This window comes from Neofelis nebulosa, chromosome 14 (genome assembly GCF_028018385.1).
Source record: "Neofelis nebulosa isolate mNeoNeb1 chromosome 14, mNeoNeb1.pri, whole genome shotgun sequence".
NCBI classification, from domain to species: domain Eukaryota; kingdom Metazoa; phylum Chordata; class Mammalia; order Carnivora; family Felidae; genus Neofelis; species Neofelis nebulosa.
In genome coordinates, this window is record NC_080795.1 from 14,772,957 (window position 1) to 14,797,810 (window position 24,854).

Below are 24,854 nucleotides of genomic sequence, written 5' to 3' on the forward strand. Positions count from 1 at the left end.
CCAAAATACTATTATCTCTATTTGAAAAAAGTCCCTTAACAATTTGCTTACCAAATATATGGATGATACCTCAAAATTAGAAAAGTGTAGAATGTAATTCAAGGAAGAGAGAATTCTGCTGGCCAACTAGGAATTTTTTAAGTATATGCCTGGAAAAGACTTTAGTATTTTTAAAATTATCTTTAGCTGTATATAAATTTTTTTAAATTGTGACACAAATAGTTTGGTTAAATAACAAAACTATCGCAGGATAATAATGGCATTGTCAAACAAGAATTCTAAGATATCAACACAGTCTCCTTTGGTAGTATTTGGTTGATACAATTTTCCATACAATTAGGAATTTGCTCTCAGAGGCTTTAAATCACACAGATGATCTAGCCTCTACTCAAATTGTTTGAATCTGTTAAGAAAACTTTTTTGTGACTTTAAAAAAAGCTTTTATGACTCCCTTGACTTTACAAGAGAAGTAACACTTGAAAAGTTTCTCACTGAGTCCTTTTTGTTCAAAGATAAACACATTTGTAATTATTTTTTTTCTTTTTTTAACCCATTGTGTAAAATCTGGAAAAATAGGACCAATGTGTGATAAGAAAATAAATTATCTACAATCCTAACAACCGTAGGCAACTACTGGATATATTTTAAAATATTTCCTTCCAGTCTTTTTTTTTCCTCTTAGGATTTTACTTCTTATAAAAATTTATATTAAAAATTTCATATAATTTGGCATTTGGCTCTTTTGTTCCCAAGCATGTTATTAGAACATTCCCACATCACTGTATGCCCTTTGTAAACAAAACTGTAAAGGTTATAGGATAGTCAATCATATGAAAATGTTAGCTAGACCACTTGTATGGAAGCAAGAAAGGAAATTTGTTATTTGAATGATATTATGGTGAATATTTTGGTGAAGATAATAATTACCCCTGGCTTTTTTTTCTTTTCTTTGTATACTTTAGAATTTTGTCAGTTATTTAAAACAAAAGATTAAAATAAAAAAAACACACTGTATTATAGCGAAAATGTTTATCAGATGAAGAGCTCAGCTTTAACAACACGCCTTGCCAAAAAGCTTTGCAAATCGTTCCTCACTTGGGAGCATGTGAGAAAGGGCTGTAATAAGAATAGCTGAGATTTGCTGGAGCCAAAGCTTACAGAAGGAAGAATCTGCAGGTTTAAAAAGGTAATGCTATCATCTTAAATTTATTTGGAGCAAATCACAGATGTGTAATGTGACCATTTGCAAATATCATTCTAAAAGGACACATAGCTATGAATTCCATATTTGTTTCAGATAACCTTGTTGTTTTGTATGCTGAGATGATATTTGTGTGTGTGATGTATATACATTCACCTTAAAGTGTTGTAGTGAGAATCAAAGTCACAGGAACGGCTAAATGAAATAATGAGGAGAATGTGCAATGAGGTGTGTGAACAAGGTGCCCATTTTAGTATACTTAAGAATATTTCAGGTAACATCAAGATCTCTTTTCCTTGCCAACTTTCTCACTAAAAAAATTCCCCCAAAGAAAGCAAAATGGTCGCATTTATATCAATAGGGTTTTTTTTTTTTTTTTAGTTATTTAGGAACATCTTGTCGAAAAACCAACACAATCTCTAGTCATTATTACATAGGATTTCTGGCATATGGGCAAACATTTTTTTCCCTTTCACTGATCATTCTAATTGACTGAAATGACTTGATGCTGAAGATATGGTGGAATATCTTGAAATAAGTGTAATGATCAATTTAACAAGTTGATTGATTTTTTTTGTATTTAATTGAACAGTTATTTTGCTTAATTGATCATCTTATTTACTTTGGGGGATGCAGTGTGTGTGTGTGTGTGTGTGTGTGTGTGGAGAGAGAGATTGAGAGAGAGAGAGAGAGAGAGAGAGAGAGAGAGGGAACGATGGGCAGGAAAGCTTCATGCCTAAGGAGAAGTAGAAATGATCACAGATGCAGAAAGTATTTAAAATAACACACGCAGGCATCTCTGAAGCCTTGATTACAAGTGTCAAATGTTTCTCACATGTTTAAACTATAAAATGATCCTGACTCCATTACTTTAGAAAGCCAAAATATATAGTGTGTGCATATTAAAGATCTAAATGAGGTATTAATTGTGTTCTTTCTCATTGGAGTTTATTTTGAAAGCAAAGTGTTCAGGATATATTTAGAAATATGGTTTGATATATCCATGCTTGCAAAGGGGAACAGGGTTAATTTAAATGATTCTATAAAAAATAAATATGTCCTATGCTGTGCCTTCTTAATTGTTGTGCTGGTTTATTTTAATATGAAAAAAATAATCAAATCTCTGCTTGCTAAGAAGATTGTGTAATGTATTAATTTATCTAAAATTAGGATACACTTGATATCATGTGAGTTCCAGACATGCAAAAGCAGAGAAAAAATTATGAACCCAAACACAAAGGAAGGGTCTAAGCTTGAGTATCTATTTTATTGCAACCCTCATTTTGTAAAGTTACACAGTGTTCATTCTTCAGTTAATGAAAAAAGTAATAGTTTCCATTTTTTCCCCAGCAAATCATCAAACTGAAGAATGTGCACTACTAAATTTGAAGGAAAGTGAAAACTAAAGATGTTCTTTCCTGTTTTCCTTGGGGGTGTAAAAGGAGATTGTTCTTTTCCAATTTGTTTTGTACCAGGAAGTTAAACTTTATTTTGTGGATAATTTAATTACCTTCTATTCCTCATAGATTTAGAACTTTTCAAGGAATGTTTCCACTTCCCACTTTTCCCTGTATCTCACATAGGATATGTGATAGAACTCTTTGAAATGCTAGTGTTTTCACATGAGGCTAATTCCTTGAGAATGTAATCTTTGTCTTTCTAAGGGAACATATGTGTGAATTAAAAATTCATGTCTTAATCTAGTAGAACATATCCAATCCTTTAAAAATACCCACTAAATATCTTTTTTTTCCATTTAGTTACTTCCTTCTAAGATGCTATAAGCAATTCCACTGGCAAATTCCATTTGTGCACCATATAATTGCCTCCTGACTTGGGGTACCAAAATGGTATAAAACATATCAGGTTTGAGTATAAAGTTTGAGATCAATCTAACCAACAGACCCAAACTTACATTTTCAAATCAGTCTTTTCATTCAAATGCATCACCTCAAGGTTCTGTATTTACTCCATTTGTGTAGCCATTCTTCTCTTTAAAATTACTCTCTTGATGGACGTCCTATTTACAAATCTGCAATGAAGTCCAATTATTGTGTATTGAGAGGATTTGTATTATCATTCAGTGCCAATACTGGTGAAAAGATACATGACCTGGCTTGTTTTAGGTAAAGAAGAGGAAGAAAAAGAAGAGAAAAATTACAAGAGACTGGGTGATATAACCATGTGGTTAAACTTCTTGTGTGGTTCATGAACGTATTCAGAAGATCATTCTAAAAAGGAGTTTCAAAATAAGTTTTTAACAAAGAGTAGTATTGGTGAACTGGATGTATGGGCTCCAAGATAGCCAGCCCATTTGAAGGACATTACACATTTGGGTCTATCCACACTAATTGGCTACTTTCTAATATACTATATACTCATTACTTTATGGCAACACTTTTATGTTTTTTTCCTGCATTTGTATCATGAAAGAGAAGAAAAATTATGAACTCAGTAGTTAGACACTGGACCAAGACTAGAGTCTGAAGCTTGGGTCCCAGCCAGTTGATTATTTTCTCCCAGGTTTGCCATTTGTATACGGAGAGATTTTACACTTGGTTCCAACTCATTGGGTTTTGCCTACAGAGTCCTTGATTTGGACATTTCTTCTATTAGTCACACAAGAAGGTCAGTCTTTTTATCTTAGCATCATTATTTTAGACCCCCAAAATGGCATTATATGATCCTCAGTTTATACATTAGACTTGACTTGGAATGAATTCTCATTGTTTCTCGAACCAAAATAATTCTCCAAGGAAAAACGTTTTCAGATTTTGATGGCAGTCTGTGTAGTTTAAGGAACATGTCACAGATTGTGAAAAAAATTCCAAAAATTACTTTTAGTACTATTTTGATCAATGCCCACTCATTGGCTTAAGAGCCCTACTATTTGAAGAGGATAGCACTCTGAGTCTCTAATTTTTGATGTGTGCATCTAAAAAATTTCCACAAAATTAATTTTCACCATCTATTTATTGCAAAACATACAGTTACAAAATTTTAAATGTAGTGACTGTAAATCACATTAGTGCTTCCTATATGAATAATCTCTTAGGGGTTAAAATCAATTCAGAAAAAAAGCTGGATTAATAGGTACACTAAACTAACTTTAATTGTAAAATAAAATCATTATAAGATGTAATATTTTATTTTCTCTCCCCCTCTTCCTATTCCAGGATGTGTTGTTGGGAGAAATTGTTATTTTTGACCAGGGAAGTTTGGAATATGAAAGAACTAATATATTTCAATGCATTGTGGAGAAGAAATTAAAAAAAAACCCTCCAAAACAAACAAAAAAACTTGGTAATATTAGATTTATCAATATACAATTATGAACATTTTATCTACTGACTAACTTAAATTTGGTAAATGTCCATAGATTATATAGGACATTGTCTGGCAAGGGAGCCATCAAATCGATTAATATATTCCCCTGGGCCAATTTCTTATGTGTAGGTTTGGGTATTTTAAAAAGTAAATATGTGGAATATTTTAATTCTTTTTAATTCTCTATTGCTTTATTTTACTTAAGTGGAGGAGTCTACAGATTTCACTTGAGGATAATCTTTATAAATGTGCTGTGAAAATTCTTTATAATTTGTTAATATGCTATTTCATGTCCTAACCATTAATGCTTAAAAGCCAACTTTAAGAACAACTTCTCTACGACTCAAGAATTTTCTGAACATTTTAGGCAAAGCTTCCCTGTTCCTTCAGATTTCCCACACACTTCCTATAATATCGAACATTATCAGGGAAAGTTATAAAAATATGATTGATTAGTAGTTAATTTTCAGAGTAAGAAGGGATTTAGCAATAATTTCATCTAATGTCATATTCTGTATATGAGGAACCAAGACGCTGAAGGAGAATGAGACTTTGCTCAAGGTCACTTAGTTTATTGGTGCAAATGTGCCACGTGCAATGTGAAGAATTTTTCTAATATGCCTTAGGACACACCCCCTACTCAATGGGTAGTAGAAAGAAAAATATAGTCTCTTTTTCTTGATCCATTTGTATTTAGCTGCTTCAAGGCTATTTAGATTGAGATTTGGAACTCAGTTAGGCTGACTTTTTTTTCTAATAATTCAAAGATCCATTTTTCTAGAGGGAATAAAAAGGAAGTCAATACTAAAATAGATCAAGCTTCGAAACCACCAAACTGGAACTGATTCAAAACTTTTCCAAAGCAGTTAGCATCCCCTCACTATCAGCAGTGTCATGAAAGCCATCAGCACTAAAGTAATGGCAGTGAGGGACTTGGGCGGCTGTGATGGGGGTGGCCCACTGCCACAGGGACAAGGTAAGCAGTGAATCCTTTCAGGAGAGCACAGGGCTTTCAGTATGTTCATTGTGTTCTTCCTTATTTGGAATTCTGTTTATGCTGCTAACATTAGCACATATTTTCCTTAATGAATACTTTCCAGCTGAAAGACGGTGAAAGATAAATTATGTGAAACTTTTTAATATGAGTTCATTAAATTAAAGCAGCTCTGACTTGCAATAAAGCCGTTTCTTTTTGATGCTAAGCTCAGGTTTGCAGATACTGTCCGTGGCAATACATGTGTGCCCTGCAAAGATGATTTTTAAACCACGTAAGGTAGTGTTAGCACTCTTCTGTAACAATTTCGGGGGTTTTCTGTTGGTGGTAATGAAAGTAAACATAAACATGTAGCTATTTTAGGGGCGCTTGGGTGGCTCATTCAGTTAAGCGTCAGACTTCTCTGCTCATGGTTCTTGGGTTCAAGCCTGGTTTCGGGCTCTCTGCTATTAGCACGGAGCCTGCTTGGGATCCTCTGTCTCCTTCTCTGCCTCTCCTGCATACACACCCTCTCTTTCTTTCTCTCTCAAAAATAAACATTAAATTTTTTTACTGTGGCTATTTCATAATGTGGATCCATGCATTTAGTTGAAACTATTTTCTTCCCTCAAACTTGGTGACCCTAACGCCAAAAATACATATATCTTGCTTTTCATCTCATTTTTCAAAATACAAGTGTTAAATTAGGCTGTTTTTCTCATTTTCTTACAAATGATTCGGGGGAGGGAGACTCTTTCAAAATTCCCAGTGCAAAACTAAAGGGAAAACATCACCACATTCTCGATGATTGTATTTACTAAATCACTCCCAAATTAGATGCTTCAGAAACAACATGCTACACAAATAGCAAATATTCAATTCATGCATTGCCTGGAGGCTTTGGACTGCATTACCCTCCATATCTATCACAGGAACAATAGAATAAAATGATTCTGCAAGGTTAGAGAAATCAAACCCACTCAGCCACTCTTCACAAGGAATATTTGGATAACCAAGGCTTGGTGCAAATATTTGTTACTAGCCATTATGACAAGCTGGGGACACTCCTTGATCTTATTAGTATCTAGTCATTCACAGTTTGCTTCTTCTGTATCAAAACATGCACACAGATAATAGGAATAAATTGTTTATTTCCCATGTTACTAGGCAATTATAAATATTTCAGCAAAAGGGTTACACTGTGCCAAGGTTAGAATCTAATAGAATAATTCAAGATGCAAATGCCATTGTCTGGTGAGCTAATGCTGATGTTCCCAAATAGTCCTCATTTGATTGGCTTTTAGAGAAAAGACTTAAAACAGAATAAAGTATGCAATAGCTTTTAAAAAGCTGCTAGCCTATCACTTATCACTTCTGTAAGATCTCCTTTGGTTTTACTTCCCTGGACAGCATTCATAGTAAAACATGTTATATACTGCACATAGATATTAACAGATGGGAGCTGCTTTATTTCAACTCCAGAATATTTTAAACACAAGAATTGTTGAGAGTTACCAAACTACTTGTTTACCTTACCACTTTCATTATATAATGTTTTTGGAGAATTCAGCCGAATTTAACACTGCAGACTTTTCCACTGTTGCTTTTCATAATTTATTTAATGGTTTGCAATAGCCAGTATGTAGAGGTTTGTCAACAGGTTATATAGTCTCTGAAAAATAAAAATACAGCTACAGAATTATGAAACTAGAATGGACTTGACTTCCTGAGGCCAGCCATCTCACTCAACAGGTGAAAGACCACTGTGCCAGTAAAATAACACAGTTTGGCCCGAACTGAAGTAACTCTTTTGCAGGAGGGCCAAGACCAGAACCAAGGTCACATAACACACTGATTGCTGTAGTGCTCTTTATACTCTATTATACTTTCACCTTTCTGGAACTTTTTTTTTCCTTTTTTCTTTTTTTGGCAGGAAGGGGAATGAGAACAGGCCATTTAAGAAGCATACCTACCCTCTTTGCATTCTGCTGAGTCCCTCATAATCCTATATCCCTATGGCAACATGTAACACTTCTATGTTCCACAATCATTGCTTTCATCCCCTACACTTTGCATGACATTTTCTTTGGTGTTCTTTCTATTTCACAGAAGATAAAAAGGATCATCAAAATGCTGTTGTTCTTTTTCTGGGATACACAAGAACAATTTAAGCTATTTCAACCCAAGAACATTTCTTCAACTTCGAAGACGTAGAGGAGATAGAAAGGATAGGACATCCTTGTCAGCAGTCACTGAGATTTTCCTGTGGGAAGAAAACCAGGAGTAGAGTTTTCCAGAAGGCCTAGCCTATTTTGTGATTAAACTTCACAAATGAACTTCACAAACTACCTATCTGTTAAAATCAGTCTTATGCCTCTTTTGATAGAAAGGAATCATAAGAGATGCAGGAAAAAACCAAATCCTCCTTTAGCAGCATTTGAAGGAAACAAAATAAAATAGAAAACCAGGCCGGCTGTTCTAAATCTTAAATATGAGAAGGATGGACAGAAACAAAGAGGACATTTGTATGAATTTAGTATTAAATGATGCATTAATTAATAACCAATGCTTACACATATTAGTGCAGTTGGAGTTTTTTGGTATATGTGGTGGTAGTGAATATCTCAAGTGTATATCATTGAATTTACAAAAGTTCAGAGATATTCCAATAAAGCTGAAGCACTTTTTATTTCTTCCCAAAATATTACTCTGAAATAGGAAGGATGTAACTATTTCACTCATTGTGCAATCATCAAATTGAAAAAAAGTCCAGTTAGCTGATGAAGATCATTCAGCTCAATATGGATAGATCACAGCATACAACCTTCTGGAAATCATCCTTTAAAGGATGGCATCCAAAAATTTTAAATATTAATTAAAATATTCCAGCCTTTGAGATTCATATTTTATGCATTTTTCCATGGTTTATTTGTTTGTTAGCATAATACTTTTTTCTGGGTATAGCAGGATACACACACACACTCACGCTACACATACACACATACACTATTTTATATATAAATGCAATTGTTAATTGATATAATAAGATGTAAGAGCTAAAAAAAAGAGAGAGAGAGAGAGAGAGAGACAGGCGCCTGGGTGACTCAGTCAGTTGAGTGTCTGAGTCTTGATTTCAGCTCAAGTCATTATCTTACCTTTGTGAGTTTGAGCTCCCTGTCGGGCTCTATGCTGACAGTGTGGAGCCTGCTTAGGATTCCCTCTCTCTCCCTCTCTCTCTCTCTCTCTCTGCCCCTCCGTCACTTGCTGGGGTGCGTGTGTGTGTGCGCACACACACGCACACACTCTCCCTCTCTCAAAATAAATAAACATTAAAAAAAGAAAAAAGATTCTTTGTCTAAAGAAAAAGCACAAATAGTAAAAAAAAAAAAAATAGGCTACTAGGAGGCACTCAGAAAATGAGCATGAGGCCACTATATTTAACATTTCCCTTTGGAGAGGCAAAAATATTTTAGGAGGGTTATTTCTTCATTTCCAATGGCATACAAGGGTTGGGATACCCAATCTTTAATGCGCAATAAAATGAAATGGCAATTTTCCAAGAGCTGTGAGACTGTTGCTAATTAGCACATTAATTTATATAAATAAAATTCTCTTTGCTGTTCCCCAGTGTTCTGCCTGAGAAATGCAACAAGATGAATGAACATGACAAATCAAAGTGAAATTTACAGGCTTAAAAAAAAAAAAAAAAAGAAAGATACAGAGATAATTCCTTGACCTAATTCCAACTTTTCTGACCCTCCTTCATCAGTGCCATTTTTCCACAGAGCCCCTAAATGTGTACTCCCCCTGCTGCCAGATTTAAATTCTACAGACAAGTTCACAGAGAGGGTACACCTACCTCCTTACTCCTGGAGTTGGACTCCTGTCCAAAGGGGCCAAGATCAGAACTCAAGAGAATGACTTTCATTTATTCTTATATTTACTTTTAGATTTTCGTCGCACATATTTTCTTAGCAAAACTATAAACATTTTCCCTGTTTTTAACAGTTTTCCTTACGTAGAAAATATTCTGTTTAATCATTTTTAGTTTTAGCTAATTTTATGGTTAACCCAATTTAAAAAAATGAATATTGTCTCAAAGCTAAGTCAATATTTGAAAAGAAATGGCTAGTTGAATAAAAATCCTAATTTCTAGGAAATGTTTTACTAAATTTATGTTTTACTGTAACTCTGTTATTCTGAAAATAAATTTAATGTAATAATACTTTCAAATATGCGCATATGTTTACACTCTTACTTTCACACAGATAGATACATGAATATGGCAATAACCTCTTTGGCAGATCCTGCCTGCAAAGCCATAAGTGGTAACTCTGTTTATAATCCATTTCTAAGTAGTAAAATCAGTTTTTTTAATACATTGTTTTAATGTTTATTTATTTTTGAGACAGAGGGAGACAGAGCGTGAGTGGGGGAGGGACAGAGAGAGAGGGAGACACAGAATCTGAAACAGGCTCCAGGCTCTGAGCTGTCAGCACAGAGCCCGACGCGGGGCTCGAACCCACGAACCGTGAGATCGTGACCTGAGCCGAAGTCGGACGCTTAACCGACTGAGCCAGCCAGGTGTCCCAGTAGTAAAATCAGTTTTATGAAAAACAGAATAGAACAGAAAAAAGAGGGGTGACTGGGTGGTTCAGTTGGTTGTGTCCAATTTAGATTCAGGTCACGATCTCACTGATCATGGGTTCCAGCCCCACGTCGGGCTCTGTGCTGACAGCTTGGATTCAAAGCTCTGCTTCAGATTCTGTGTCTCCCTCTCTCTCTGCCCCTCCCTGGCTTGCGCTCTGTCTCTCTCTCAAAAATAAACATAAAAAAAAAGAACAGAAAAAAGAGAATGCATTTCATACAGTAAAGATAAGTACTGTTTTGTGAGACATACTTATCAGTTATGTGTAGGTTTCTGAGTGTATATATTGTGATGTATTATGTATTTCTTCCAGGGAATCATGTTCATAACAGTTGGGAAGATCTTCCAATAAAACAGCATATAAAAAGTATAGAAAAAATAGAACCTAGACCATGAAATGCATCCCTTAATTTATATGTTCAGTAAACTTTTATCATTAATACTGCAGTGAACAAGACAAAGCCTGTGGAATCATGGAACCTATATTATGGTGAAAAGTCAGAAGGTATACAAGTAAACAAAATGCATGCATGATGTAGTCTCTAGTGATAAGTGTCATGAAGAAAACAAAGGAAGATAAGAGGATTAGAGAATGAAACTAGGGAGTAGGATGGAGGCTAGAGCAACAGGACCCTTCAAGTTCACTGGGGAGGTAACCTCTGATCAGGAACCTGAATGGTGTGAAGAAGAGTACAACAAATGCAAAGTCCCTGAGGTGAGAACTAGATTAGCATGTATTGAGAAACTGAACAAAAATCAGGACAATTAGACAGGAAAGATCAAGGCAGGGAGTGTTTGAAATGACAGAGAGAGAGAGAGAGAGAGAGGCAGTTGCCAATTATGTGGGACCTTGTCGGCTTGGCAAAAAACTATGAATTTCTTCCTAAATATGATGGTAAAGCTGTTTGGAGAACTATGGAATGATTTCCATTTCTAACAGAGCTCTCCAGATACTATGTAAAGAATAGACTGTGGTGAAATGTTAGAGTTAAAAAAAAAGAAAAGAAAAGAAAAGAAGGGAAGGGAGAGAAGTTGGGAGGGAGGGAGATAGAGACAGACAGGGGCGCTTGGGTGGCTCGGTCGGTTGAGCATCCGAGTTCGGCTCAGGTCATGATCTCAGGTTCGTGAGTTCGAGCCCCATGTCGGGCTCTGTGCTGACAGCTCAGAGCCTGGAGCCTGCTTTGGATTCTGTGTCTCCCTCTCTCTCTGCGCCTCCCCTGCTCATGCTCTGTCTTTCTCTCTCCATCAAAAGTAAATAAAAACATTTAAAAAAGAAAGAAAGAAAGAAAGAAAGAAAGAAAGAAAGAAAGAAAGAAAGAAACAGAGGGAGACTAGTATGAAGCCAAGACAGGAAGAAATAGCTTGGTGTAGGATAGCAATGATGGAAGGATGAGAAATGGTTAGAGTTATGATACATTTGTCCCAACATGGCCTGCTAATGGAGGTTATGAGTTATGATTATGGAGGGAAAAGACATATCAAGGATGATTTTTTGATTTTTGGTCCTAACAATTCTATAAATGGTGGGTAGGCTCTCTTACTGATGCGTGGAAGGCTTGAGGTGAGAGGGTCAGGGTGGGTGACTGGGTAATTAGGCACTTTCACTTTTTTTTCTGATTGATATATTACCATTATTATAGCATTCCAATAAACATTGACCAAGAAATTGGTAGGATCCAGGCTCTGTGCTAAGTGCTGGGAATATAAAGTCAAAACAAAACCAGTGTTTATGCAAAGAAAAATAAAACAAAACTAGAAATTGTACTATGGTATAACTGGTGCTATGATAAGTGTATGAATACAATATTTGAGCAGCAAAAAGGAAGGAATCTATATTAGTTGGAGGAATTATCAAGTATTTCCAATGAAGATGAAGCTGGAGCTTTCGAAAGATGAATGGAAATTAACAAGAATAATGACTGGCATGAGACAAGGAAGGATACTTGAGGCATTTAGTAGAACATAGGTAAATGCATAGAGAAATTCAGCACATTTGCTTGGGAAACTAGAAGCTCACTGGATTAAAGGTCTATATTGGGTATTGGCCAACGATGTTGCCAACATGCTAGGCAGGGACAAAATCATGAAGGGTCTGGCCTAGCAAGCTAGGAGTTTGATTTTTATTAAAATCTATAAAAAGACACTACAGGATTTGAACAGAGGGAATAATATGATTAGATAAATTAGATAGAGACCAGACCACAATTGAAAAATGCAATGAGGATGCTCTTGCAGTAATAAAAAATACTGAGTTCCAGAGTTGCTGACTCCTTACACTTTGGTCTCCTAGACTAGGTCCTAATTTTTACCATAATAAACTCCCTGATCTTCATTTTTACTTTGACCTGTACACTTCCTATTGCTCCATTACAAGTAATGTGGGTGGTAAAGTCAAGAGCAGTGGCAGAGGAAAGAACAGTGGCATGGATGTCACAACTGGTGCAGGACTAGCCACCAACAAGTTTCCAGAATAGAAGAGTTTTCATGACACGGCTATTTGGCATTGTGAGAAATCTGAAACATTCAGAATGCCCCATAATATGTAATTGATTAAATACAAAGTTTTGAAAAATCATAAAATATAATACTGCTTTAAAAGTAATGCTCTTAGAATATTTAATAATACAGAAAATGTGTGTGATATAGTCTTGCATAAATAGAAAGTGGTTTATAAAAGTGCACATTTGCTTTAAGCTATGGATAAATAGATATATATTACAAAAAGTTGAAAAAATATACAACAAAATGATATTAATGCTTATATCTATGAAAAGTGACTATGGGTAATTTTAATTTTCCTCTGTGGTTTTTCTGTATTTTTTATATTTTCTATATCAAAAATAGGTTAATTTTAGTTTAGTTTAGCTTGCTTTTTTTTTTGACGGAGAGAGCAAGAGTGCAAGTGGGGAGGGACAGAGGAAGAAGGTGAGAGATAATCTTAAGCAGGCTCCACACCCAGCATGGAGCCCCATGTGGGATTTGAGCCCATGGCCCTGGGATTGTGACCAGAGTTGAAATCAAGAGTAGGATTCTTAACCAACTGAGCCACCCAGGCATCCCACAAAAATAGATTAATTTTATAATGAGGAAAAAGTAATTTAAATGATCTATGGTTTTCTCATCCTGAAGAACAATTTCAAATATAGTATAGATCTGATTAGGCTAAATTCAGCACCAAGTAACAGAAAACTCAATTAAAAGTGTCTTAAAGAGACTTCTGCTTTCAATTAGGTTAAAGACAGTTACAGGATAATGTCCTTCCATCCTAACAATGAGAATAACCCAGATAATCTATACAGTCATAACTTTGTGTGTGTGTGTGTGTGTGTGTGTGTGTGTGTGTGTGTGTTAATCATGATGCAAAGAATGAGGATGCAAAGAAACCCAAGTAACTGAAATGTAGAGAGTGACAAGCTCTTCCCACAACCGACTGTCATTCTTGGAGGAGCAGTGAAGGAAGAAGGACAAAGGTAAAGATAAATCACTGTAATTTTTAGAAACTTTTAAGGTCAATATGGACTTTCAAGGCATGACAGGTTAGAATTCAGTGGATAACAGTCACATACAGAATCTGCACCCACCCACAAACTCTTTCCTGTAGGCCTTTCCTAAGTACACATATAAGACTGAGTAGAGCCAAAAGCCTGAAGGAGGTTAAGAACAGGGTTAGCAATCCCATCCCCCACAGAGTATGAATCAGTGGCTGCCCAAAGCTGGGGGAGAGCAGAAGAGCTGAGAGGGACCACTTCCTGGTGACCAGGCAGGCAGAGCCAGCAAAGTTGGGAGCAGAGCTAAAGAACTGAGGAAAAATTCCTGAAGGGTAATTCAGGCCTTCCTAGAATCTACCCCTTTAGTCCTCCAAAACCTGGGTACATGGCAGCAGGAGGGGGAGGTGTGGGGGGGGCAGTGTCCTAAGGCACAAAAAGCTGGGATCAACAATGGAGAGCTAGGAATACAAACAATAACCCAACCAAGTAGTAACCTCCTGTGAACATGAGATGTCACATGGCTTGAAAACTTGGGGTGGACTATAAAGCACAAGATGTATCAAGCGTCTCCTGGTGCTTAGATCTCCAGTCCTGCTGAAAGAAATGTCTTGATCTCCATCTCAAATCATGTGAAGCCAATGTTCAATTGGATCCAACTATAGTAACAACAATTCCAGCTCATCTAGAGATTAGATTGACTCAACCCCTCACCCTAGTGGCCTGAAAGAAAAATGAATCTTCATGCTTCTGAGTCTTACTATTATTCACTTTAGTCTCTACCATTTTTTAGATGCAATTCCTTGCATGCAATAAAAAAGATGACACATAAAAAGAGGCAAGGAAACGTAACCCATCAATAGAAGCAGATACAGAATTGGAATAGATATTGGAATGATCAGATAAGGACTTTGAAATAATTATGATAAATATGTTAATGAAAGTGGAAAAGTGGACAATACAAGTAAATAGAGAATAAATTTCATCAGAGCTGTGGAAACCATTTTTTAAAAGAGCCAAATGGGCAAAGTAGAAATAAAAACCATGATATCAGATACCAGAAATCAGGGATCATTTGATGAGTTTATCAGAAGATGGGTCACAGAATAGAAAGAATAAGTGAACTTGAAGACACTTCCAACAGAAACAATCCAAACTAAAACAAAGAGGGAAAAAAATAGAACAGAGCATCTAAGATCTGTGAAACAACAGCAAACAATGTAATGTATGAATAATTGGAGTTGCAGAAAGAGAGAAGAGAGAAATCAAGCTGGAAAGAATATTTGAAGAGGTAATAGACAAGAATTTGCCAAAATTGTTGAAATACGTCACCCAAAAATCCCAACCAAATAGGATAAATACCAAGAAAACCACACCTAGGCATTTTATAATGGAACTACTAATAGCCAATAATTAAAAAAAAATCAAGTAACATATGCAGAAAAGAAAATGTATCATCACATTATAAAATGTCTGGAAATGGAATAGATCCAGAATTGACTAGTTCAGCATCTAACACAGGACAACAACCCATACCCTTTCCATCTTTCCTTTTTTGTAATATTTAGCAGAGTCTGTTCCCCTTGTGATCAAAGATGCTTACAGGAGTACCAGGAAACACATCACTGCACACATCCAAATGCCAAAAGTGAGGATCTCTTTCTTATATCCCCTATTAAGAGTAATAAAATCTTCCCAGAAACTTCCTGGAACATTAGTTCTTCCAGCTAGAATGGTATCACATGCTCACTCCTAAAGTAATCACCAGCAAAGAAGAAATAATTGATTGGCTTAGACTAATTGTATTGACTCCTGAAGTCTCTCCTAAACTATATAGTCCTTCACACCTTTGCCCAAACAAGACTTCTTTTAGCAAAGAAGTAAAGGCAAGGTATAATGGTTGGATAGAAAACCAGATGTGGCGTTTGTTAAAATGAAATGTTACAAACGCAGCAGGAAACCAAGGATGACCATAATCATAAATCTTACAATCACATTACTAATGATTTCAGTACATCTTTGAATTGTTCCTGTCACAACTTAATTATTGTTATATTCTTATATTTCATGCTACAATGTCTACTGGGTGTGGGAAATACTGGAGAGGCATTGTTTCTTTTCTCCGAGTTTGCTTTAGGATGCAGAGGTAGACCTAAAACAAATGAATACCATTGGCAGTATGATAGCAGTGCATGGATCTGACTTCAGCTCCTTCACTTACTAACTAAATTACCTTGAACAAATTACCTAAATTCCTTAAGCCTTAGGATCTGCATCAGTGACAGGAGCTAATATGGATCATTCTCATTTAATTGTGGTGAGTTTTAAATCGATAATCCATGAAGTGACTGGTGAAAGCGTTCCATAAACATTGCTATCATTATTATTTACCAATGTGTTTACAAAGTTCAAGAGGCATGCATAAAAACAATGGTTGAGAAAGTCAACACAGAAATGGTAAAGCTTGAATGTATCTGGATACATGAACTCTTCACCTATTTGTAGAAAAGACCAGGATAGCAACCAAAGGCATTTCTAGAAGAATAACCAGTTTGAAAAAAGAAGAAAAGAAAAGAAAGAAAAGAAAATGAAGCATGAAAAATGAAGGGGTAGGGATCCAGGAAAAGCAAATAACCCTCAGTGTAAGCTCTGTGAATGGAGTCTGTGGCTAGCAGATGAAAATGTAAAAGAACACTTGGGTGAGGCATGGAGCCTTATGCATGACATGATGATGGTGTCAAACTATTCTCTAGGCAAAAGGGAATCATTAAAGAACTTTTTAAGGTAGTAATAATGGCTGCCATTTCCAAATATTATGGCAACAGTGTATTCAGATGAACACTGAGAGAGAGACCAGTGAGATACAGTGTCTGTGCCAGAGAAACTATGACATACAGAAGGCTTGCAGTAATCTACTTGAGTAATCAAGAGGTCTAAACCGAGCCCGTTAGGAAAAGCTGGGAGAGAAGCAGAGGGTATGAGACTTGTTATGGAAAAGCTGGATTCTCAGGAGACTGGTCAGTTTGAACACTAGAAAGCTTGAAGTTTATGATTAAAAATTGAAAGGCAATTGAATGACTTTCAATTATAGGTAGTAACATAAAAATACTAGGAAATAAAGTGTTGAGAAGCAGACATTCTACAAAATGTTTGGATTGTTAGGATGAACATTTGAAGAATTATTATTTGTAGCCAGTAGGTACTATTAAGCTACTTAAAACCAGCCTGAATGTTTAAGTAAGATAAATATTTCTCTTCAGAAGAACAGAACAATTTTGTTTATTAACTTAATTAGGAAGTCTCTTAAAAAAAAAAAAGAAAAAAAAGGATAAGTATTACATTAAAGCTCAATCCATTCCTGGTTGAGCTATAACAAATTATAAATTAGCAGATTGTGAAGTAATGAGATTTAAAAATATCTAGTCTTAATCTCTATTGCTTAAATTTAAATTTCTCTCTTATTTGTTTCTCTTTGGAGATGAAATAAAACTGCTTTAACCTTATATTTAGGATGTGGTTCTAATGGAGAGTACACATAAGTGTCTTCTGGATTTACTACTTAAATTATAAATAAATTAACATTTCCTCTTGGACAAAATCTCTTTCCCCATTAATCCTAGTGTTTTGACAATACCCTGAATCCCTCTTTCAAGTCTTTTCCAATCATTTTAGAGCAGTCTGTCAGGGTTATTCATTAATCCTGACTCTATAGAAAGCAAAGCAGTCATAGGCTTTATTCCCATTTCACAGATAATTTATTTATTTAGGCAAAATTCTCTAACACATAATGCCATTCAAAAGTAATTTTTATACAAAACTTATTACATGTATTCTTGGTTGTCAGTTATAAAATTGGAAAACTTTTCTGCTTGCTATGCTTTTCTGCAACTTAGTTAAAGACACTTGAGGCTATAACCTGAAATTTAGTATATTGTTGGTGATGTAGTGACATTTATCAAGTATAGAGCAATCCCATATTACAATTTCTATGATATTCTAATAGTCCAATCTGCTTTATAAAAGAATTATATTCCAGTGACCATTTAGGATTTAACAATCTAAGGAGGGAGCGCCTGGGTGGCTCAGTCGGTTAAGCAACCAACTCTTGATTTTGGCTCGGGTAGTGATCTCACGTTTTGTAGTGTGGAGCCCCACCTTGGGCTCTGTGCTGTCAGCACAGAGGAATTCTTTCTACTTGGAATTCTTTCTCTCTCTTCCTACCACTCCCCCGCTCATGCACTCTCACTCTCTCTTTTTCTCTCAAAGAAATAAACATTTAAAAAATGTATCTTAAGGAGTATAAAGGAATGAGGGCCAGTTTTAAGAACACTTGAATCGGTAGCAGGGCTCTAGTCTCAGCTCTGCCACTGGCTGCACTTCTTTGGGCAGTTCACAGAGAGCTTTCTGCACCCATTCGCACATCTCTAAATTAGAGGTCATGGTCCCTAGATCTACTTCATTCAAAAGATGTTGTGTGAATGGATGCAATCATTTGTCTTCCGAAAATGAAGAAAAGAAAAACACTTCCTATTGTATACCGATGACGCATAGGACTTGCTCTGCTGTAGATCCTCTACTGGTTTTTAATAATAAGTAAAAAGTAATTTCTGAATATCTACTTTTTATAATATGTACAACTCTAATTCATTGGATTAACTGGTTTCTGATCCTTGCAAAATGCTTGGGTGGCAATAGAAATTTCCTCCAGCTGCTACAATTTCCTCTTTGTGTTCATAAACAGTGAAACTAATGCTACCCATTAGAGGTGAAGTAATTCACTGTGTCTGCTAGATACTCTGATCTAAGGCACAAATAAATTCCAAGTTACTTCCCTCTGCCAATTGCAATCTTTTTTAATCCCTCCTCAACTCCACCAGAAAGGCCACTCTACTATACAAAAACAACTATATAAAACACCAAAATAAATGACTTGGAGGTGGGATTACTTGCGTTAATTTGTAAACCCCATTATAACATCCAAATCAAAATAAAAGCAAAGTATGTGTGAAATATATGTATTTACAGAGTTTACAAATAGTGAATTAACATTGGAACTTTGGTAGGAGCTCTTAGATATTTCGAGATGCTGATATTTACATTCCGATCTGAGAATGGGCCTCATACTGTCGGTACTTTAGAGCTTCCAGCTAGCCTGCAGCATGAACCCAGTATCTGTCTACTGGAACTTACACTAAAAGGTGGAAACTCTTGTTATTGCCTAGGCTATGAATCCATGGATATCTTTATTTGAAGGACATGAATAGCTTATTAACTTACACTCTGCTTTTCTTTGATCTGTGAACACTGCATCTTCCTTCATTCAGGCTGGACCCCAGGAGCCTGGCACGTTTTTTATACAAGAGAGTAAATTCCCATTTGGCCAATGCAAAGTTGTCCTTGGAATCCACAACTCTGGCCACAGTTGTGTTTATCCTTAGTATCTAGTTTCAGTTATCTTTTTTTGTGTCATTTTGGACTCTGATCTGTTTGTTTCATTTACTAAGTTTCCCATTACAGAATGGTGAACAGGGCCACGAAAAGGTGGCATAATGTGGTGAGGCTCAGCACTTCCTGGCCCTATGGCACTTAATTACTACACTTTGCTTGCCAACTATTTCTTGGCATCTAATTTAATTTGGGGACTTGCCTAAGCATTTAATTGAACTTGAAGAACTCCTTTCAAATATTTATACCCACTTTCCCTTTCTCCTCCTGCCATATCATCAATAATTCTGCACCACATTTTAGATCAGGTCCACTTTTATTTTTTTCCAAAATGCTTGCCATTCCCCCTTTTCTATTAAGTATATTGCTCATGCACCAAATCCTAATACGAGTTCGTTTTTAAAAACATATAGTTTGCCCTCCTTTTCTTCTAAACCTTTTCCTGCCTATTACAGCAGAAGAATTCTATACTTTCTCTGTCCATAAAGCTTTTATTCTCCCATTTTATCCAAGCTGTATCTCACCCCTCTGATAGGTCTCTTGTATAAAAATAGGCAGCACAAAGGAAAGAACAATGGATTCCTTATTCTGGTCACAGCCACATAAGCTTCAATATTCGTGTCTCTGACCACGACTCTACCCACTCAGTTCTGTTACTCTCAGTTATGTTGAACATGTTCTTGAATTTTGTCAACACCTACAATGTCATGATGAGACTCTTCTTTTCCCAACATGTCAGTGTTCTCCTGGTTTCCTGTCCTTCTGAAACTAGCATCGGCCCCATAGGTCATGATTTTACTTAGCCTTTTGTAAGTGTCTTTGAGCCCATATCAGTGCTGGAACAATCCAAACATATCCCTTCCTCACACTCATACAAATACACACAGTGCTGTATGGGAAAGTACAAGTCAGTACCTCAATATACATGTGGTTTCCAACTGCCTTTGGAATTGCAACGCTATTCGTCTATATTTTTCTTCAGCCCCCCTCCTTTTTTACTTTTCTCATTGCTCCTACCTACCTTTTCCAGACATTATTCGAAGTCCTGACATCACAGAACCAGTATTTCCAGTCATAATTTTAGCTGGGAATTTTCCCTATGAAATCCTTATGTTAATAATTGATAAATAATGATTTTATTCACAACACCTGCAGTATTTTGAAAAGTGTAGTGCCAGTGCAAACATTAGCAAAACAAATGAATATAATAGACAATCCAGAAATAAGTGCAATTGTATATAAGAAAATATTCAAATTAGTGGGAAAATAGATTATTCAATAATGATATTGGAACAACTGGTTAGCCATTTGGAAAAAAAAAATAAAGTGGGATCTCTTCCTCATTTCTTCCACCTAACAATAATAATGAGAATATACATAGTAATAATTCATTTTGCATCAACGCAATCATGAATTTACCCATAGAAAGTGATGTCTAAAATATTTATAAACTGGCTTTAGGGAAAGCCTTCTAACGATGTCATAAAACCTGCAAAGAAAAATTAAAATGTGGACAAATTTGATTACATAAAAACTGTGTTTTGAAAAACAAGACAAACATAAGCAAATAAAATGGAAAACCGGGATGGCATGATTATGTCATTGCAGCATTATTTGTAATAATAAGAAATTAAGAACAGTCTATACATTCACCCATATGGGAACAATTAATTAAATCACAGTGTATACCTATAATGAAATACTATACTAAAATTAAAACTGAAGTTGTATTACAGCCACAACATATTATTGTCAAGGAAACAAAAGGAAGGTACAGTATACAGTATTATAATATTAAATCAGTATGTATGTGTGTAGGTACATGTATGTGTGAAAATATGTATGTGAATTTTTATAAGAAAAAGGTTGAAAGGGCCTGGATTATTGAGCTAATATAATATCTCACTGTCCATTTATAACATATTTTATGTGAGAGGCAGTATTCCGGGCAATTAAAAATACTATTTTAACCCAATTTATAGGCTGGGAACAGTCTCCGAAAGTGTGAGCAACTTGCCTTGAATGAGAAGGTAAGGCTGTGATGATACCAGACCCCAAGAACCTTACGCTTAGTCTGCTGTTTGACCTACCACATGATAGCAGATCCTAAAGAGAAGATAATCATTTCAATCCAACCAGTTACTCTCTATCTTTACTGCAGCAAAGAAGGAAAATAACGTAGATTAATATACCAGTGTACACACTATAAAAGTTCTTTCTTTCTGACTATAAAGAAACTGATCATGAAGTACTAAAATAGGTACCAAATAAAGTACCTTCCACTGATTTATCTGCAGCCTTGCCAAGGAGTTAACACTGCGAGTGCGCTTCCTGACGCTGACATCTGTTGGTTTAATATAGGCATATAGGATGGATGGAGCATAGCCTAGGACATATGAAACAGGTAACATCTACCTCAGCTGTCTGAGAACAGCTACTGAAAAGACGTTTCCTCCTCAGCTCGTCATTCAGTTCCATGAATCTCATCTCAGCCTGCTGCCCCCGCTCCCAAAGATAAACTTGATTCACACAGGGTATCTAGGTAGAGTGGGAGTAATATGGGGAGTGGGGATGGTTGCTGCTCACATCCCAAGTGGAGAGGAAGAGAAGGATCACTCATGAGTCTTTATCCAGATTACCCCTATTGAGGAAAGAGGTAGTTTACTGAGAGCTTTAGTGAGAAGTTTACAAGTCAAAGCTTCATTAGAAGAAAAGGGGAATTTCACACAAAATCTAGTACTGTTGAATTAAGTCTAAGAATTACAGGTGTCACAATTACAAGATTCAAGATAAATCCAAAGCGGTGAAGGGGGGAATGAATTTATTATTTATTAAAAAATCTCTGTGTTGTATGCAACTAGGTCCTTTATATACCTTATATGACATTTTAGTCCTCACAACAGAGTTTACCTGACCCAAAATCTGTGCAGTAAGAAGCCAGCTTTGAAATATCTGAGAACAAAATGTACAAAACACAGAACTATCTACCTATATTTCATTAGTTATTTCTCAGGTGATTATATAGAAAATCTCTGGCAAAAATATGGTATCTAGGTCAACCTTCTCATCCCCATGATATTTCATTCTATTAAGTAATGACACTGACGCTCCTATTTCTGATAAAAGTCTTTATTTGCGTTTGCTACCCTTCTTCAACTAAAGTGGTGTACAACGTCAAACTAAGTTGATAAATGGCACTTTTATATTGCAGTTCAGGTAAACAGTGAAAGTCAGAAGAAGGTAAAGGCAGCTGTTCCACTGGGCGTGAATCTCCAAGCACATAAGTCGGCTGTGCTATTTTGCAGACTGTGTGAAGGCTTCACTGCAGCACAGCTAGCCGGGACTGCTGTGCAGAAAGTCTTTTTACAACACCTTTTATATTACCGGAGTAGGTCTATTAAAGTAACATGCTTACTTTTTAGCAGGTGACGTTTGGAATAAAAGTACATGATAGGTGATAGAGCCAGGGGTCGAGGTTAAAGTCACCACTGCAGATGCTTAAACCAATTATTTTAATAAACTGATTATCAGTTGTTAAAAAATATGCAAGAATCTCCAGAGCCTGGTTTTTCTTCATATTTGACAATTGGTTTTAATGTATGTGTTAGAAAACTACTGTACTGGTTATAGATACTTAGATTAATAGATTTAAACCTTTCAGATTAAACATCAAGTGGGTACTCTCACAGTATTGCAAATATAAATATTCAACGTATGTTTTGATCATCTAGGCTGGAATTATCTTCAGAAGAAACAGAACACGAAGGATATTCATAAGGATAAATTCCTAAAATTGCAATATATATGTATATATGTATATGTGTTTGTGTGTATATATACATATATAAACAAAGTATGTATATATATTCATTGCTGTTGTTAAGCTACCAGTTTAACAGTTCTCTAAATTTCTTATTTCTTTTTTCTTCTAGTTAGTGTGAGATCGTCCATAGCTCACACTATCTGTGTATAATGAAATATGAAGACATTTCTTACTGCACTGTTAACTGGGGTCATTTTTTTAAAGAAATTGAGGGACAACATATGCTTGTCTAAGCATGTTATGCAAATTATTGGCATAAAAGGATTTTTAACATGTAGGTAGTGTAAAACATGTCATAGTGACAATTCTTACATTCGGTATTCATTTATCCCGACAATTACCATGGTTATAACGCCTTTCTACATGTAGCCATTTTATATGCATGTTGAAAAGCAAGGCATGCACATGTACCTGCAAGATATTGGAATTATATCCTCAACACTTTATCTTCAAGTTGGGGCTTGGACTCTGTAATTTTCCTCTGTTTATAAAATCGCATACATGAGATACCCCAGCAAGGTGAGTTTGTCTATTCAGAATGTTTGAAGCGGAAATATGTTAACACAGAAGGAATTTTCCCTCTGCTGATTTTAGACTCAGTCACATGGTCAGAGGCTGGAATTTATACCAGACGGTCTCAGAAATCTTCTAGTAGCCATATTATTGCTTTCTTCAAAAGACAACTGCACATTGCCTATTTTCTAGCTACCTTTGCAACACTGTTCTGCTCCCAACACACAATCCCCATTTTTAAAATGTACGTTACTAACAAGTTTTCTGTTATAAAGCAGAACAGTATGAACACCATCTATGCAATCTGCTATTCTGTGTTGTCAGATATGACTTTTAAAGGAAAACTCTACAGCAATCAATCACGTGACACAGTAAGGTCTCTCTCTTTTTTCTAAGAAAAGAATACCATATTTCATCTATGAAGGAGGCAGTATAAAATGCTACCAGCATATCAGTATGATTTTTTAGTCATTTGCAAATGCACAATTTTCCACATTTGCTGAAATAAAGTCTCAGAATAAATGCTTGTCAGTTGGAACAATTGTGTGGGGATGGGACAGATGGGCAGCTGTTTCTGTTTTAATCCCAGATTTTGTTCTTTTACTTTAAATAATGTTGAAAGTGTTTTTTTAATTGTGAAAAAATAAACATAGGCCATTTTTAAAAAAGAAAATAAAGTGGTAGTTACTGAACTATAATGAAAGAAAGATAGTTCTTATAATGTGGATTAAAAATCTCTAGCTCTCTTAACTGAAAACAATGGATTTCACTGGCTGTGAATAATGAAAATAATGATACTGATCATTATTTATACTATAATTGATATGACCAACTGTCTTTTTAGTTTTATAGGAATACACAAAAGTTCCGGTGAAGTCAAATTTGCATGATCAATTGGGCATCATAATTTCACTGTTAGTGCTTATGGATTTTTCACATTTTAATCACAAACATGAACTCTTTTCTTAGCTGTACACTGCATTATGAATTAATCTAAACTAAAACTTTTAAAACCCTTTTGTTCCCATAAAAAAACCACGTAAGAATGCCTCTATTTTTAAATCAGCATTTCTTTCTTCTATCATAATTACTTCCTCATAATATGAAAGAATAAAGATTTAACTAATGCCCTAACTAAATAGGCCAAAGATTATAAATAATGACTTTTCACTAGGTACGAATCTTCTGTAATTAGAAAGGGAGGCAAATAATCTGTAATGAATGAACTGTATTTAATATGTAAGTACTGAATATTGAACACAGATGCCCCGACATTGGGCTCAAGTGAAAAAACAAACAAACAAACAAACAAACAAAAAACCCAAAAAGCAAAAACAAAACAAAACAAACAAACAAACAACAAAAAAACCCACATTTATCTCCTTTTCTGGACAGAAACTCCGTGTTCCAGAAAGGTAAAACACTCAACTCAGAAAAGT

General features: G+C 35.5%; 1 long non-coding RNA gene across 1 annotated transcript; it reads left to right on the plus strand.

Moving 5' to 3' along the window:
- Positions 1-1,110: 1,110 nt before the first annotated feature.
- Positions 1,111-24,177, plus strand: LOC131494958 (uncharacterized). Its single transcript, XR_009253681.1, has 3 exons — positions 1,111-1,186; positions 21,314-21,483; positions 22,291-24,177. It is a non-coding gene; the product is annotated as an uncharacterized LOC131494958 (long non-coding RNA).
- Positions 24,178-24,854: the final 677 nt, after the last annotated feature.